Source organism: Pristiophorus japonicus, unplaced genomic scaffold (assembly GCF_044704955.1).
Source record: "Pristiophorus japonicus isolate sPriJap1 unplaced genomic scaffold, sPriJap1.hap1 HAP1_SCAFFOLD_130, whole genome shotgun sequence".
Taxonomy (NCBI): domain Eukaryota; kingdom Metazoa; phylum Chordata; class Chondrichthyes; family Pristiophoridae; genus Pristiophorus; species Pristiophorus japonicus.
The window spans coordinates 1,237,445-1,253,462 of NW_027250967.1; the positions used below are offsets into that span (position 1 = coordinate 1,237,445).

At 46.1% G+C, this 16,018-nt stretch overlaps 3 non-coding genes across 3 annotated transcripts; 2 read left to right on the top strand and 1 right to left on the bottom strand.

Annotated features, from left to right (window-relative positions):
- The first annotated feature begins 2,108 nt into the window (after positions 1–2,108).
- trnan-auu (transfer RNA asparagine (anticodon AUU)) lies at positions 2,109–2,182 on the top strand. The gene has a single exon. It is a non-coding gene; the product is annotated as a tRNA-Asn (tRNA).
- A 5,038-nt stretch (positions 2,183–7,220) lies between these two features.
- trnaw-cca (transfer RNA tryptophan (anticodon CCA)) lies at positions 7,221–7,292 on the bottom strand. The gene has a single exon. It is a non-coding gene; the product is annotated as a tRNA-Trp (tRNA).
- A 4,959-nt stretch (positions 7,293–12,251) lies between these two features.
- Positions 12,252–12,324, top strand: trnav-uac (transfer RNA valine (anticodon UAC)). The gene has a single exon. It is a non-coding gene; the product is annotated as a tRNA-Val (tRNA).
- Positions 12,325–16,018: the final 3,694 nt, after the last annotated feature.

The following is a 16,018-nucleotide window of genomic DNA, read 5'->3' on the forward strand; positions in this document are numbered from 1 at the left end:
GAAGTCCTGCTACAACTGTACAGAGCAGAGTTGAAACCACACCTGGAGTACTGCGTACAGTTTTGCTCTCCTCATTTCAGGAAGGATAAACTTACATTGGGGGCATTTCACAGAAGGTTCACAAGGTTGTCTTATGAAGAATGGTTGGATCAACCTATTGGAGATTAGCAGAGTGAGAGATGATATCTTTGAAAGGTGTAAGATTCTGAGGGGGCTAGACAGGGTAGATGCAGAGAGGATGTTTCCCCTCGTGGGGGAATCTAGAACGAGGGGACATAGTTTCAGAATAAGGGGTTGCCCATTTAAAATGGGGATGAGGAGGAATTTCTTCCCTCAGAGGGGCGTGAATATTTGTATTTCTACCCCTGAGAGCAGTGAAGGCTCGGTCATTGAATATATTTAAGGTGGAGGTAGACAGATTTTTGAACGATATGGGTCAAGGGTTAGGCGGAGATGGTAGGGAAGTGGAGCTGAGGCCAAGATCAGATCAGCCATGATCTCAGTGAATGGTGGAACAGGCTCGAGGGGGTAAATGGCCTCCTCATGTTCCTATGTACCTCTGGGTAAGGTCTGGGAAACACACGGTGGTGATCTGTGGAAACTTCAACTAAATGGTGTTGTTTTAAAGGGGATGCAGAAACAGAGTGACCGAGAGATTTACACACAGCAATATTTGAAGGTGGGTAGAGAAGTTGATAAGGTTATTAAAAAAGAATACAGGGCCCTTGGCTTTATAACGTGAAATAGATTACACCGGTGAGGAACTTACACCAAAGCTTTATAAATCCCTGCTTAGGCCTCAGTTGGATCCTGTTTACAGTTCTGGGCACCACAATTTAGGAAGGATATCGAGGATTTGGAGAGAACATAAGAAATATATAAGAAACATTTTCTGTTGTTATTGAAAACACAAACACAGGTATTTATTGAAATCCAATCTGTAGGTGGCCAGACACAGATTGAAGAGAGCCAGGGTGACCGACAGAATCAGGAAACACCGGGAAATGGACAAGAGATATTGACAATTACTAAAACCGCTTTGAGACCAGACAATTGCGGGAACCACTGTGGTTAATGAAAGGGCTTTGGGTGGTTGATTTCCTGACACACTTGTAATGTGGGGAAAGATGTGCCCAAATCACCCCCACATGGACCTCAACTCTTTCAGAAGCAAGAGAGTGTGTAACCTGGGTCTATAACATAAAGTAATGGGGTCCTTAACGATTAAAGCCCATTATTAATTCTGTCACACACTTCAATTATGTTTATGAAATGAATTGATGGAAACTTCAAGAACTGAACTTTAATGAGTTAAGGAACTTTAATCATTGACGAAGTTTTATCCTCTATCTGATTTTACACACACTGTATTTTAGGAGAGTGAGTTAAAATGCCCATCGCTCATGAGACAAGGAACCTGGGGCTACTTTAAAAAAATGTATTCCACAGAAAAATATTCTCCAAAACAATGTTTCTGTCCGTGCTCAAACCGAGGATATTTCACATGTGTGGCGAACGTGATAACCGTTACACGACGGAAACCTCTGCTTGCACCTCGAAAAAAAGCATCCTGCAGCGCTGCCTCACTTCCCAGCAGCAGATCAAAGCCGCAAACAAACCAATCGATTATTCCCACTTCCCCACCTCCACAGATACTGCCCGACCTGCTGAGTGTTTCCAGCATTTTCTGGGGTTGATGTGCGTCGCTTTCAATATTTGAAATTTTACCAAGCAAAGAAACGGTCAATCAAACTGACCCTGTACGCACTTTGTTTGCGTTTATTCACAGCAATATCTGCAGTCGGGAGCAGAAAAGGAATTAAAACCGAATACCGTCTTCGGGACAATCAGAATACTTCGTCACAGACAAGGCACCGGAAGGCTGGAAGGTAGATCACACCGGTTGTGGGAGAGCTGGTTGGCAGTAACATGGAAGTGTCTGCAGTGTGCGGGACCAGACTGCTTCCATGCATCCACACTGAATGTCCACCCTTTATTTGGGAAAAGTACAACAGAGAGTGGACAAGTTCCATCCCGGTAGGAGCAATCTGAAGGTTTAACTGACTGACACCCAGGTTTTGGATGTCGTGCAGTGTGCACTTGCGTCAGTCTCTGTGACGCAATGGTTGAGCGCGTTGGGCTATTAACCTAAAAGTTGGTGGTTCGAGCCCACCCAGAGGCGAAGTTTTTAACTGTGTTTTCCCCGAGGATTCGGTGCTGCGCGGTTCCAGTTTGTCATTGTGCGTTTTGACTGCACAAACATATTCCGCAAACATTACCAGCTGTGCTGTTATCCAGTGACTTCCCACTCCAATACTTTTATGAGAATTCAGTTCAAGTGTAGAGTTTGAGTGTATACAGAACTGTACAGTGATATCAGAAAATTTTACAAGGTTGTGGGACATTGTGTTTTGTTAATATTGAACCACGAATATGAATCAATCCATTTTTTCCAATATTTAATTGAGCAAGTTTTCAAAATGTTTCCACCCAATTTTGAACCAGGAACTTTTCGCGTGTGAGGCAAATGTGACAACCACTACACTACGGAAACACTGCATTTGAAGTAATGTTAGGAACATAACCAGAGCTTTAACCTACACAGCTGGACTATACTTCAGGAGCTGGTTTTACGAGAATAGAATGACGGTGCTATATTTAGGAAGGCTGTGAGTGTGGTAGGAATTGATCCAGTGTTTCCCAGACTTTACACATAGGAACAGGAGCTGGCTATTTAGCAGCGAGTGGTTAGGATCTGGAATGTACTGGAGGCAGACTCAATCTTATCTTTCAAACGGGAGTTGGATAAGTGTCTGAAGGAAAAACAATTGCAGGCCTCAGGGGAAAGAGCGGGGGAGTGGGACTCGCTGACAGTCGGCACGGGCTCGACGGGCCGAATGGCCTTCCGTGCTGTAACCATTCCATGATTCTATAAGTTTGTGGCACATTTCATAGTGTGGGTGGAAGCAGAACATGGCAAAGGGATCATGGATTGAGTCGGCAAAACAAGATGCATCTGATTCAGGAGATTCGGGGGGCGTGGAAATTCAGGAGTTTAATGACTTTGAAAGGAACATTTTTGTTTTGTGCTGTTTTGGTCAGAGAAATGTTTGTGAAAGGAATTTTTTGCACAGAGGAATGCAGCATTTAATCTTCTGCCTTAACACTTCTTTCTGGGTGTCGGGGTCACATTTCTTTTCGATGTCATTCTTCCAGAATTTATATTTCATTTGCTGTTTCACAATAACCAGACCCTTGCGCTAAAGTCAGTCGCACTGTTTCCCCAGTCTCATGTTGATGTTACCAGCAATGAACATTTTGAATCAGATCCCTAAAGCACAGTGTGTAAAATGGGACATGTTTTAACAATTAACGTGGGGCTCACACCCCAGAATCCAAGATTAAGATTCTCATGCTCGACCAATTGACCTAGCCGGGATTCTGCCAAATGCACCTTTTTGTCGCTGATTGCAGCCAGGCGCCTGTTGGCTCCGCCCCAGATGTTTAAACTTGCTGTCGAGGAACTGACAGAATCCTCTTGAATGGTGGACCAGGCTCGAGGGGCCGAAAGACTTTCTCCGGCTCCGAATCCTGACATGTTTATGATCTTATAACCTTTCACAGGAGAACAAACTCGCCCCTGAGCATGCATGAGGAGAAAGCTCCAGAAAATATTCCCACCCGGTGAGCTTTCGCTTGTAAGTGTAAAGTCCTGACCCTGCAGTACAGACTCAGACGAGGCACATGCTGAAGTCAAGGTCACTCTGGACCTGCACCTTTATTTCACAGCTCTCATATGCCACACTTGCCTGAGACCTGCCTTTATATACCTGTGTGGAACAGGTATGCAGTGTCTCCTGCAAGTGCACCCCTGGTGGTTACGTATGCTTGTGGTTACAGGTCATATCTAGTTACAGTCATGTATAGCATGGTAAGATACAGTTATATACAGTAGTGTGAGATACATGACATCAAACTCCCCCAAGGTCTTATTGTCTTTATAGATTCCGACTCTCAGGTGGTCTACGCTCTCGCGTGGAGCGTCTTAGTTGTGGTTCAGTTGTTTGCCTTGGTGCCTGTTTTTCTTTCAGTGTGATTGCTGGTATCTCGCCTGGGCTGTCTGTTGAGACTGCCCTTTCCTCAGGTTGTTCCCTCTGTCTGTCCACCAGGTGTGGTGTGAGTTCCATACTGTAGTCTGCCTCTCGTCCTGCAGTTTTGTTGGTGAATCTACTTTTTACTTGGTCTACATGCCTCCGGCAGGTTTGGCGATTTTCCATTTGGACAACCAGTCGCCTGTTTCCTTCCTTGCCTGTTACTGTCCCTGCACGTCATTTGGGACCCCTGCCATAGTTTAGCACAAACACTTTGTCCCCTATATCATTCCACCTCCCCCTCAAATTTCGGTCATGGTACTCAGTTAGCTTCCGAATATTAGCCTCAACAATTTCATGCATGTCTGGGAGGATTAACGAGAGCCTGGTCTTTAAGGTTCATTTCATCAATAGTTGCACGGGGGGAACCCCAGTCAACGAATGTGGACGAGATCTGTATGCCAGCAGCAGTCACGACAGGCGGCTCTGCAGCGTGGGACCTTGGATTCTGAGCATGCCTTGTTTAATGATCTGCACTGCTTGCACCGCCTGGTCATTGGAGGCCGGCTTTAACGGTGCCATCTTAACGTGATTTATGCCGTGGTCAACTATAAAATCTTGAAATTCTGTGCTAGTGAAGCACGGACCATTATCACTGACCAATATGTCAGGAATTCCGTGCATTGCAAACATGGTTCTCAGGCTCTCCACAGTGTTGGAGGTGGTGCTCGAGTTTAAAATGGTGAACTCGATCCATTTTGAAAATGCATCAACGACTACACGGAATATTTTGCCCATGAATGGGCCCGCATAGTCTACATGCACCTGCGACCACGGTTTTTGTGAGCCAGGGCCAGGGGCTTAGGGGGGCCTCCCTGGGGGCATTACTGAGTTGGGCACAAATGATGCACCGACGGATGCAGAGCTCCAAGTCCGCGTCAATGCCAGGCCACCAGATGTGGGATCTGGCTATGGTTTTCATTAGGACGATCCCCGGGTGCTCGCGGTGGAGCTCCCGGACAAACACCTCTCAGCCTCGCAAGGGCATAACTACTCGGCTGCCCCACATCAGGCAGTCTGCCTGTAGTGATAGTTCATGCATGTGCCGATGGAAAGGTTTGATCTCCCCAGGGCAGGCATCGCGGGTCTCTGCCCAGTCACCAGTTAAAACGCGTCTTTTGATTCAGGATAACGTGGGGTCGCTGGTCGTCCAGGCTATGATTTGGTGAGACATCATGGGCGAACCTGTGGATTCAAAGGCATTGATTGCCATGACCATCTCACAGTCCTGTTCGTCCAAACCTTCCGTGGTCGCCAGGGGTAGCCTGCTAAGCGCATCGGCAGAGTTGTCTGTGCCTGGTCTGTGCCTTATTGTGTAGTCGTAATACACAAGCATGAGTGCCCACTGCTGAATGCGCGCCGAGGCTTTGGCATTTATTGCCTTGCACTCAGATAGCAGGGACGTGAGGGGTTTGTGGTTGGTTTCTAACCTGAACTTGGCCACGAAAAGGTATTGGTGCATCTTTGTGACACTGTACACGCACGTGAGCGCCTCCTTCTCAACCATACCGTACCCGCATGCCGCCCGCGAAAGTGACCTGGAAGCATAAGCAATAGGTTGTAATTTACCCGCATCATTGACATGCTGTAAAACGCACCCGACCCTGTACACTGACGCATCACATGTAAGAACTAACTTTTAACCTGGGTCAAAAAAGGCTAAAACATTGTTGGAACATAGAAGATTGAGTTCTTTATTGAAGGCGCGTTCTTGGGCGTCCCCCCAAAACCAATCGCACCCCTTTCTGAGTAGCATGTGGAGAGGCTCCAGCAGCGTGCTCAAGTTCTGCATAAAGTTCCCAAAGTAATTGAATAGCCCGAGAAAGGCGGGCAGTTCCGAGATATTCCAGGGCCTGGGTGCCAGACGAATTGCTTCGGTTTTTGATTCTGTTGGGCAGATTCCATCAGCGGCAATCCTTCTGCCCAAAAATTCAACCTCAGGCGCGAGAAACAGACACTTGGATTTCTTAACTCTTAGGCCTACTCGATCCAATCGACTTAGTACTTCCTGCAAATTGCGGAGATGGGAGTCGTTGTCCCTGCCTGTGATGAGTATGTCATCTTGAAACACAACCGTCCCCAGGGTGGACTTGAGCAGACTCTCCATGTTGCGCTGGAATATAGCAGCTGCCGACCTGATGCCGAATGGGCATCGATTGTACATAAAAAGGCCTCGATGTGTGTTGATGGTGGTGAGTAGCTGAGACTCTTCGGTCAGTTCTTGCGTCACATATGCAGATGTAAGATCTAGTTTCGAGAAAAGTTTTCCTCCAGCCAACGTGGCAAATAGGTCCTCTGCTCTGGGCAGCGGGTATTGGTCCTGTCGGGAGACTCTGTTTATGGTAGATTTGTAATCCCCACAGATTTGTACGGATCCATCAGGCTTCATGACGGGGATGATGGGACTTGACCAGTCGCTAAATTCCACGGATGAGATAATGCCTTCCCGCAGAAGCCGGTCCAGTTCGTGGTCAACCTTTTCCTCATCACATAAGGCACAGCTCTAGCCTTGTGATGGACCGGTCTGGCATCCTGTGTGATGTAGATTTTAACTTTAGCCCCTTTGAAGGTACCCACACCTGGCTGAAAGCGATGTTCAAAACGACTTAGAACTGCAGAGTAGTGTGAGATACATGACAGTAAGGCGAACGTGTGAACGGCCACACTGCGGAAACATCTCCACCTTCAGCACCAGGTCAGACGGAGATGCTGAGCGAGCAGGTGAACTGCAGAATCCCACTTTTTAGGAGCTGATCTTTGTGCCAAGCAAATGAGTTTTGCTTAATGACTAAAAATGAAAGGTGCTAGAAGTGGGATTCAAACCCACACTTTCAGAGCAGACTGAACAAAACAGCTTGGACCGCTCGGCTGTCCTGACTATCCAGTGCTGCATATGGCCACCTGCAGGTTGATTTTGAACTTTTGTGTCTTGTCACAAGAAATAAATGAGGGCAACAGGTGTTTCTCTGACTGACACCGGGGAAACAGTGAGACAGACCTTGGAGCAAGGGTCTGGTTATTGCCAAACAGCAAAGAAAATATTAATTCCGGGATTCCCCAAAAGAGCAGTAACCTCGACGTGATTTGAACACGCAACCTTCTGATCTGGAGTCAGATACGCTGCCGTTGCACCACAAGGCCTACACAGGGAGCTTGAGATGTTCGTCTATATGAAGATTCCGCAATACAAGGGGCTTGAAAATCCCTGCCCATTCCCACCAGGTATCAGAAGAAGCGCTCACCTGCCAGTCACCGTATGATTTTTGTTTAACTTGTCTGTTGTTTTCACGGGAAAGCATCATTAATTAACCCGTCATCTTCTTTTGTACAATGAAAGAAATGCTGACTGAGGGACAGTCGATACTTCAATCCTTTGTTCTGTGCTTTGCATGTTAACTGTTAAACCAGATCCCAGTTTACACACTGTGTTTTAGGAGTCTGGTTCAAAATCCTCATCGCTGGCGACACCAGGAATCTGGGGCAACTTTTGTCAAATTTATTAGCACCGGTTATTCCTACACGCGAAAGTTCCCCGGTGGATCCATTTTCTCTCGCTAAAAGTTATCTATTTATTGGTGAAATAAAGAGCAATTAAGGAATAAGGGAGCCCTTTTGCTAGGAGAATAAATAGCAAATAAAAACAGCAAATGCTGGAAATCTCAGCAGGTCAGTTAGTATTTGCCAGGAGACGAGACTCTCTTCCGTTTGTTCCCCTTTCGGAAATTTCAACATAATGTTCCCGCCCGGCATCAAACCGGCAACCTTTCACGGATAAAGCGAACGTGATAACCGCTACACTAGGGAAACCTCTGGCACAGCTAGCACAACAGAGGGGAGCTGACCAGTGAGCTCCCTCTGTGCTGATCACCACTGATTTTTAATGTGGAAGCAAGTCATCCTCGACTCCGGGGATTATCTAAGAAGAGAGAAGTATCAGGAATGTGTTGGCTCACCTTAAACAACTTCTGTCCCACACTGAAAGTTCTCAATCCTTCTCCTCCGCTGCCCTTTACAGAAATGTCACGGATCACCCAGTCACCGTGTTCACTTCCACATCCTCACAGTGGGGCCACAGAGGCTCCTACCGTCTCCCAGCGATCAGCGAACTCGCCCAGTTTGTAAAATTAAACCCGGGACAGGAGTCCGGCAAAGGGCAGGAGAAGTAGGAGAGTGTGTAAGCTCGTTCTGTAACATAGTAGTGGGGTTATTAACGGCGATTACAGCAAGCATTAATCCTCTCACACATCTCAATTATGTTTCTGCGATGAACTGATTGAGAATGGAAAGGGTTAATGCTCGGGATCTTAACCACTCGACCAGGGAACAGCTTCGATAATTTGTATCAATATAAAAATATATATTTATATATGAACCTGAATATCAACGGCAAGCTGTCTAGACATCATGGCACAACGGTCGTGAATCTAACTTTGAGTGAGCGAAATTGTTCCACACTGACACCCATTTCATCTTTTAAACACTAGAAACTGACACAGGGGGAATAAATAGAGAAATAAAAGCACAGGCATACAGACAAAAGGAAGAGAGAAAGGGAATACTGTCCCCACACATAACTAATGCAGAAACCCCTCTGCTGCGCTCGGGGTGGCCACCCACAGCCTGGATACACTTACGTCCCAACAGCTCATTGACTGTCGGAGTGGGACCGTGCGGCGCTTCAGAAGACAGGTCGAAAAAGCAAAGTCACTGATTCGGTCTCACGTGCTTCTCTAATCAAGAGTAGCCACACACAAAAACTTGCTTTTTTCATGGCAAAACATGACCTTTATGATTGTCAAGCAGTTGGTTCCTTGATCTAAAAGCGTGACTTTTGCTTCGTCGAAGTTAAATGAAATTTGCGATAAGTCCTGGTTTCCAATCCTGGACGAGTCCATTATTTTGCCGGCGAGTTTTGAAATTGCACAGAAATTTTGCAAAGGAAGACTTGCATTTTTGCAGTGCCTTTCAGGAACTCATGATGCCCCAAAGCGCTTTACAGCCGTTGAGTTATGTTTGAAGTGATGCAGTGTGTGGAAAGATGTGCCCAAATCACCCCACACGAACCTCAACTCTTTACAAAGGAGTTTGGTGCAAATAATCAGGTGCCTCAGGGACTTGGACTTTCTTTGAATGAGTTCTGCTTGTACCTGTATTCAAGCTTTTAACAGGAACTGGGCTTCCATCTCACGGGAGCAGCGTGTAGCGGTTAGCGAGTAGGTGACGAGGTTTGGGGTTGATGTGCGTCACTTTCAATCTTTGAAATTTCACCAAGCAAAGAAATGGTGAATCCAACTGTCCCTGCAAGCATTTAGTTCCTGTTTAATCACAGGAATATCCGCAGTCAGGAGCTGAAAAGGAATTAAAACCTAATACTGGCTTCGGGACAATCAGAATACTTTGTCACAGACAAGGCACCGGAAGGCTGGAAGGTAGATCACACCGGTTTTGGAGAGCTGGTTGGCGGTGACATGGAAGTGTCTGCAGTGTGCGGGATCAGACTGTTTCCACACATCCACAATGAATGTCCCACCCTTTATTTGGGAAAAGTGCAACTGAAAGTGGACACGTTCCAACTGGTCGGAGCAATCTGAAGCTTTAACTGATGGACACCCTGGTTTGGGATGTCTTGCAGTATACTCTTACTTCAGTCTCTGTGGCACAATGGGTTAGCGTGTTCGGTTGTGAACCGAAAAGTTGGTGGTTTAAGCCCCCTCAAGGACTTCAACTGTTTTCCCCGAGGATACTGTGCCGCACAGTTCCAGGTTGTCATTGTGTGCTTTGGTGTCATGAATATATTCCGCAAACATTGCCAGCTGTGCTGTTATCCAGTGAGTTCCCACTCCAATACTTTTATGAGCATTCAGTTCAAGTGTCGAGTTTGAGTGCATACAGAACTGAACATAGATATCAGAAAATTTAACAAGGCTGTGGGACATTGTGTTTTGTTAATATTGAAACACTAATATGAATAAATCCATTTTTTCTAATATTTAATTAAACGAGTTTTCAAAATGTTTCCGCCCAGTTTCGAACCAAAGATCATTCGCGAGTGAAGAAAATGTGACAACCACTACACTCCGGAAACACTGCAATTGAAGTGATGTTAGGAACATCACCAGAGCTTTCACCTACACAGCTGGCCTACACTTCAGGAGCTGGTTTTATGAGAATAGAAAGACGGTGCTATATTTAAGAAGTCTGTGAGTGTGGCAGGAATTGATCTCGTGTTTCCCAGACGTTACACATAGGAACAGGAGATGACCATTTAGCAGCAAGTGGTTAGGATCTGCAATGCACGGCTTGAAAGGGTGGTGGAGGCAGACTCAATCTTATCTTTCAAACGGGAATTGGATCAGTTTCTGAAGGAAAAACAATTGCAGGGCTACAGGGAAAGGGTGGGGGAGTGGGACTCGCTGAGAGTCGGCGCGGGCTCGACGGGCCGAATGGCCTTCCGTGCTGTAACCATTCCATGATTCTATAAGTTAGCGGCACATTTCATAGTGTGGGTGGAAGCAGAACATTGCAAAGGGACATGGATTGAGTCGGCAAAACTAGAGGCATCTGATTCAGGAGATTCTGGTGAAGCGGAAATTCGGGAGTTTAATGACTTTGAAACGAACATTTTTGTTTTGTGCAGCTTCGGTCAGAGAAATGTTTGTGAAAGGAATTTTTTGCAGAAAGGGATGCAGCATTTCATCTTCTGTCTTAACACTTCTTTCTGGGTGTCGGGTCACATTTCCTTTCGATGTTATTCTTCCAGAATGTATATTTTCTTTGGTGTTTCACAATAACCAGACCTTTGCTCTAAAGTCAGTCTCACTGTTTCCCCAGTCTCCTGTTGATGTTACCAGCAATGAACATTTTGAACCAGACCCCGAAAGCAGTGTGTAAAATGCTTTATGGTTTAAGAGTTAACTAGCAGAGCATAGATAAATTATCCAATTATGGACTCTCCTTCAGTTAGAATTTCTTTATTTGTGCAAAAGAAGATCATTGGTTAATTAACGATGTATTCCCGTGAAAGCAACATAAAATGTAATTAAAAAGTAATCAACAAACTTGGTGTTCGAACCCGAGAATCTGAGATTAAAAATCTCACGCTGTATCAACTGAGCTCGCTGTGCTTCTGCTCAAGCAAACGTTTTTGTCACTGATTGCAGCCAGGCACCTGTTGGCTCCGCCCCAGATGTTTAAACTTGATGTCGAAGAACTGCCAGGAACTTCTTGAATGGTGGACCAGGCTCGAGGGGCCGAATGGCCTAATCCAGCTCCGAATCCTTGCATGCTTATGATCATATGACCTTTCACAGGAGAACAATCTCGCCCTGAGCATGCTGGAGGAGAAAGCTCCAGAAAATATTCCCACCCGGTGAGCTTTCGCGTGTGAGGCGAACGTGTTAACCGCTGCACTGCGGAAACGTTTCCACTTTCAGCACCCGGTCAGACGGAAATGTTAAGCGAGCAGGTTGAACTGCTGAATCCCACTTTTAAGGAGCTGGCCGTGGTGCCAAGCAAATGAGTTTTGCTCAATGACTAAAAATAAGAAAAGGGATTTGAAACCGCGCTTTAAGAGCAGACTGCAAACTGAACGCAGCACCTTCGACGGCTCGGCCATCCAGACTGTAAGTTCATTTAAATTTTGAACTTTTGTGTCTTCTTACATGAAGTTAAGATCCGGCGCACTAACCTGGAAACGATGCTCGATCAATTCATCGCATAAAAATAATTGAGGTCTGTGAGACGATTAATAATTGCTGTAAGCACCATGAATACCAATACTTTCTGTGAGAGACCGAGCTTGCAGACGATCTGGCTTCTCCTGCCCTTTGCCGGGCACATGTTGCGGGTTTAATTTAGTAAACTGGGTGAGTTCGCTGATCGCGGGGAGACGGTTGGAGCGTCCGTGGCCCCACTGTGAGGATGTGGAAGTGAACACGGTGGCTGGGTGATCCGTGACATTTCTGTAAAGGGCAGCGGAGGAGAAGGATTGAGAACTTTCAGTGTGGGACAGAAGTTGTTTCAGGTGAGCCTCCTCATGACCGATCAGCGCAGAGGGAGCTCACTGGTCAGCTCCCCTCTGTGGGGTCTGTTGTGCCAGAGGTTTCTGTAGTGTAGTGGTTATCATGTTTGCTTTACACGCAAAAGGTCCCTGGTTCGATCCCAGGCATAAACATTATGTTTAAACTTGCCAAAGGGGAACAATCAGAGTCGAATTTTGTCTCCTGGCAAATGCTGCCTGATTTCCAGAATTTGCTGTTATTATTTGCTATTTTTTCTCCTGGCAAAAGGGCTCCCTTATTCCTTAATTGCTCTTTATTTCACTTCAATAATAGATAACTTTCAGTGAGAGAAAACGGATCCACCGGGGACCTTTCGTGTGTGAGGCCAACGTGATATCCGCTACACTGCAGCCCATCAAAGGGCGAGAAACCACTGAATATAAAGGATGAGCTCACAAATATCAGGGGCAATGCAGTCTGGTCAACGTCAAACCCTCCTTTCTTATTCAGCAGTGGCATGAACGGGAATCAGACGTCACACAGTTTAACTAAAGACACAAATACAATTAACACTTCTAAATCTTTTCACTGTAAAATTCTTTTACTTTATTTGAAATCCTACTGCGTTGAATCTGAAAATGAGCACCATGGGATTTTATCTTTACAACTGATTCTATTTTCTGTGCAAGGTAGGAATAACCGGTGCTGTTAAATTTGACAAAAGTTTCCCCAGGTTCCTGGTGTCATCAGCTATGAAGATTTTGAACCAGACTCCTAAAATACAGTGAGCAAAATGGGTCAACATGCATAAGTACATAAGAAAATAAGAAATAGGAGCAGGAGTCGGCCATACGCCCCTCGAGCCTGCTCCGACATTTAATACAATCATGGCCGATCCGATCATGGACTCAGGTCCACTTCCCTGCCCGCTCCCCAAAGCACAGGACAAATGATCGAAGTATCGACTGTCCCTCAGTCAGCATTTCTTTCATTGTGCAAAAGAAGGTGAGGGGTTAATTAATGATGCTTTCCCGTGAAAGCAACACAAAAGTTTCAGAAAAATAACATACGGTGACTGGCAGGTGAGCGCTGTTTCTGACACCTGGTGGGAATGGGCGGGGATTTTAAAGCCGCTTGTATTGTGAAACCTTCATATCGCCGAACATCTGAGACTTCATGTGTGGACCTTGTGACGCAATGGTTGCGCGCCTGACTCCAAATCGAACGGTTGTGTGTTCTAATCATGTTGGGGTTGCAATTATTTTCAACATTGTTCTTCCAGAAAATATTTTCTTTGCTGTTTGGCAATAACCAGACCCTTGCTCCAAGATCTGTCTCACTGTTTCCCCGGTGTCAGGCAGAGATACGCCTGCTGTCCTCATTTATTTCATGTGACAGGACACACAAGTTCAAAATCAATCTGCAGGTGGCCACATCTAGCACTGAATACTCAGGGTGGCGGAGTGGTTTAAGGTGCTGTGTTCAGATCGCAGTCTCCTCTGGAGATGCATGTTTGACTTTGACATTTCTTGTTTTTAATCATTTAGTGAAACTCTTTGTTTGACACCATGACCAACTCCTTAAAAGTGGGATTCTGCAGTCCACCTGCTCGCTTCACATTTCTGTCTGACATGGTGCTGAAAGTGGAGATGTTTCCGCAGTGTCGCGCTTAACACGTTCACCTCACAAGCGAAAGCTCCCTGGCCGAGAATATTTTCTGGAGGTTTTTCCTCATACATGCTCAGGGGCGAGTTCTGTCCTGAACACTCAAGCTAAAGTTGCTGAGTTCATTCCCCATGTTGTTAGCAGCCTGCCAGTGAATCTGTTTAAGGTGTTCAAACAGATTCCTGACAAAGCTGTCCCGGCTCGCTTCCCGGAGACACCGTGGTCACCAGTGCCCCAGTTTCAGTGGGTCAGCCCCGGGAGGTTGGCCATCCGTTAGAGAATACCCAAGATCAGGGATCAGTCTCCGGACAGGGATCCCCAGCCGGCAGCCTTCGGCGGTGAGGGACTCACGGGAGAGGTCGTGGTGGACCAGCCACTAACTGAGAGTCCCCAGCCTACAGCCCCAGGCTGTGCAGAACCCTCAGTTAACGAAATGAACTCAGCAGCCACACCTAAAGGGGAAGTGTGTTGTTGCCCCAGAGGGGCCATTCCCCCGATAATGTGGGACTCAGGCACACCTCCAGTCAGAACACTCTGGGTCCTGTGGTACAGACCGCCTTACCGCCGGCCACACAGGCAAACCAGAGGCTGAATAAGGGAAGGAGAAGAACAGGGATTAACTTGGCCAGTCGGAGACGGGTGGCAGATGTATATAATAACACGATATGAGTTTAAGAATGTTTAAGAGTTCTAGTTTTAAATTAAGAATTTAGAAATTTCAGGTCACCACAACCTCACGAGGAATCCATGGGTAAAGAAGTAGTGAGAGGAATAAGATCGGTTATGAAGGAATTGTGGCCGGCAGTGTAAGGGGTGGTTTTCAGGGGGTCAGCTTGCCCTTCTGACCTGATATGAGTGGTTCCGAATCGCTAACACACCCTTGGTTCTAGACACTGGAATTATGAAGGGACTGTGACAGACTTGGACAGAAAACCGGTTTCAAGGTAGGAAGCAGGTATGACTTTATTGTGTTTAAAAAGAAGTAAAAGGCACACCTTTAATAACACACACAGACCAATACACACTGAGGGGTACAACACATTGAATAAATTGTCAAATTACAGCCTGTGGGGAAAATAATACAGCTTAAACTCTAAATGGGGTAAAGAGGAGAATGCAGATACATTTACACAAGTTATCCCAGCCTCCCACCTCCCAATTCCCCTAACTAACTAAGTTATAGCTCTGAGGGTTCAGGGGCTATGCTCACCAATCCCTTTAGACAGTTGCCGGTGATTCGTGGTTTCGGGGTTCGCTGCACTTGGCCTTCTCGGCGAGCCGTACCCCGGACAGAGGAGAGGACTTCGGACTGCGTAGTCTTCGGTTGGGGTGCGTCCGTTGATACGCTAAGTTGCGTTTTGGATGTATGGGGTAAGTACCCACTTTCTTTGGTTAGGAATAGTTTTAGTTAGTCCCTTTTGGTAATTTCTCTCCCGTTGGGTCGTTCAGAAGTAGATTGTAGAGTGATTGTCAATTTGGTTGCTGACAACCTTCCATTTCGTGGGCCTCGTGCTCGGTCAGTTCTTGATGAATTCTGATAGTTTCCTTCACTGTTCCATTTCTTCACTGTAGAGGAAGCAGGCTGCTTGTGTCTGTGTCTGTGTTCCAGTCTATGTCCTTGTTCGAGTCAGTGCGAGTTCCAGTCTGTGTTCTGTTAGTTTTTCCTTGTAAAACTGGGGGATAGATATATCCCCCAAAAAAGACTTTGTTATCTCCCATCAAATCTCTTGGGCTCTGTGTAAACTGTTCTGTCCATTGATTTTCAAATGTCTCCTTTGTCGGCAGTAACTCGATTGGGGTGTAAGAAGGTGCTATCACTGGTTTTGCATTGTTTGAGGATTGTCCAGTTTCCTGACCATGATTTCCATTGTGCTTGATTGGGTAATTCGATTATCTCTTATGGGGTGAATAGTTCCCCCCAGACAGTCTATGATCCTAAATACATGAATTTGCTTCACAGAGTTTAGCCCCACCTCCTGTACTCGGTAACTCTTTTTTGCAGCCAAAATGTTGTAGAATCTTAAAATTGATCTGCTCCTTCCCATAGATGTTTCGGGGATCTCAGGCTTCTGAAATTTAGGTCCTTTTTGTATTCTCTTTCCTATGAGTCCAAACACTGTGCGCGGGGGGGGGGGGGTCTCGATGAATGCATTCCCTTTTATCCCCTGCAGGCGTCGTCTGCCCCTTTAAACTCATTTTAAA